The sequence below is a fragment of the Nannospalax galili genome, unplaced genomic scaffold (assembly GCF_000622305.1).
Source record: "Nannospalax galili isolate Female #2095 unplaced genomic scaffold, S.galili_v1.0 scaffold426, whole genome shotgun sequence".
Taxonomy (NCBI): domain Eukaryota; kingdom Metazoa; phylum Chordata; class Mammalia; order Rodentia; family Spalacidae; genus Nannospalax; species Nannospalax galili.
The window spans coordinates 12,150-15,037 of record NW_008354494.1 but is presented as its reverse complement, the minus strand read 5'-3'; positions in this window follow the sequence as shown (position 1 = coordinate 15,037).

The following is a 2,888-nucleotide window of genomic DNA, read 5'->3' as shown; positions in this document are numbered from 1 at the left end:
TGAGGTTAAACAAACGGGTAGTGAAAAAAAAAATGCATATTTTTTTCTTAAACTGACCATTTAAATAAAGTTAAATTCCATTATGCAATAAAACTACCTCTCTCTGTTTTAATATTAGGCATGCATAGAAAGCCTAAAATTTAAATTTATGAGTTTGAAGGAGGGATCAAACAAAGTTTCTTTAAGGGCCAGGTGTAGTGGTGCACACTTAATCTCAGTCCTTGGCAGAAGCAGGCAGATCACTTTAAGTTCAAGGCCAGCCTGATCTACACAGAGAATTCCAGGCCAGTTGGGGCTAAAGGAGACCCTGTCTCAAAAAAAAAAAAAAAAAGTCAATACTGAAAATGTTATTTTGCATAAACACACAGAACCAAAAAAAGCTCAAGCGTGTGTAAGGCTACTTTAGGAATTATTTGGAAATTCTGCCCTAATCTAAAGTCAAAATTCCTTTAAAGACTTTTTATGGAATTCAAGCCACCTCAAATAGCCATTTTAAAGCCAAACATTCTAACATAGCACAATCCAAAAGTATACTAATTTGAAACTTACATGCAAAGGAATGGCAGTACAAAAATACTAACAATCTTTGTTCTCCAGAATTAAAACATTATGTTTCTCTAAAAGCAGAAAACGTAGAGTAAAAACAGTGCAATACATAAAAACAAAAGTCTTGAATCTGAGCTGAAGTGTTTCAGGCAATGATTGTTGATATTGCTTGTGCATGACCTGTGCGCTAGACCAAAACTGCAGAGATGTGGCATATGCCACAGGGTCCAATGCTGACACAAACACAAATGCCTTGGATTCTTTTACACTTTTGAGTGTGAATTAAATAATGGTCCTTGTGCCAAACTTTTGAAATCCCAACATTCAAGTAGAAAACGTTGGGGTCATGACTCATAGTTTAAGAAGGGGTGTTTCCATATCCAGCCCTGAACAATCAGCAAAGATCTGCTGGAAACACTAGCATTGGAAACACAAACACAAACACAATGAACAAAGAGGGTTCATTGTCCAAAGGAAAACCAAAATGTGGGCCCCAAAAGAAAAGTCAATTACATAAAAGTCAATTGCAAGCACTACTGAAGGGAGAAAATGACAAAGAATTGTTTTCCCCAAAGGATACAGTGTATGAATCCAAATCTTCACTACACACACACACACACACACACACACACACACACACACAGGGTCCATAGAGGTGAAAATTCCAGATGAGTACCCCAAACAATGAGTACAAAGGAGTCTCCTGACTAGGAGGAAACCACAGCTTTTCATCTTTAATGGAGTATTAACTTTATTTTATATGAGCTGAAAATATTGCTTTAAAATATAAATGGCACTTACTTCAAACCTATATATAGTATTCTGCATAGTAGTAAGAATTATTCATCCTTGGGCCTGGCAGGACAACTCAGTAGGTAAAGGCACTTGTCGCCAAACCTGATGACTTGGGTTCCATCCCCAGAATCCATATGGTAGAAGGAGAGAATTGACTTCCTCAGGCTGTCCTCTGACCACCACATGGAGGCAGGATCAGGGTGCTCTCAGGCAGTCCTCTGCATTCTCAGCCCCTGTACCAGAAGGAGGCCAGAACAGGCACTCTCTGGTAGTCTGCTGAGATCACAGCCACTATACTGATGGAGGTCAGAACCGGCCCTCACACTGTCTGCTCAGATCTCCTCAAATATTTCAAAAGACAGAAAGACAGTGGGAGAACTCTCAAATTCCTATTAAATCAATATCACTCTAATACCAAAACCAGGTAAAGATACAATAAAAAGATAACTATAGGCCCATCCTTAATAAATGTAAATTCAAAAGTACTGAACAAAATACTTGCAAAACATACAAACATCAAAAAGATCATCCCTCATGATCAAGTCGGCTTTATTCCAAAGATGCATGGATGATTCAATATATGTATGTCAATAAATGTAGTAAAATGTATGAATGGACTTAAAGACAAAAACTCCATGTTCATTGCAATATTCAGAAAAGGCCTTTGAAAAAATCCAACATGCACTTATGGTAAATGTCCAAGAGGAAACTGTACTGGAGGGAACGTACCTCAACATAATTAAATCTGTATACAACAAACCCACAGCCAACATCATTCTAAATGGAGGAAAACTGGAATTATTACTATTAAAATTAGGAACAAGACATGGCCATCCAATATCTCGACTTCTTTTCAATATAGTACTTGAAACTCTTGCTAGAGCAATAAGACAAAAGAAGGAAATTAAAGGAGTACTAATTGAAAAAGAAAAGGTCAAATTATCTTTATTTGCAAAGGAAGTAATACTATGCATAAGGTATACCAAAAATTTCATCAGACAGCTGGAAATGATCAACGCTTTCAACAAAGTGACAGGTTACAATATCTGTCTTTGAAAATCAGTAGTCTTTCGATATAACAACAAGAAATCTGAGAAAGATTTCATGGAAAACCTCCCATTCACAATAGCCTCAGAAAATATCTAGGAATAAACATAACAAACAACATTAAAGATCTCTACAGTGAAAATTTTAAATTTCATTCTGCTGTAGAGATACCTGTATATCCATGTTTGTTGTTGGTCTTTTCAAAGTAGCTAAGAAATTGAAACAACCTAAATGTACCTCTATTGATGAATAGATAGTGAAACTGTGGTACATTTATATAATGCAGTTCTACTCAGAGGTAAAGATGAAATCATGAAAATTGTAGGTAAATAGCTGGAGCTACAAACTATTATACGTAGTGAAGTAACACAGACTCCAAAAAACAAGTGATGTATATTCTCTCTCAGTTGTGGATTTTAGGACCAAAGTCATATGTGATTATACAACCTGATGTAACCACAGGAGTCAGTTGAAAGGAACCATGGTGGTAAAGGGAAAGG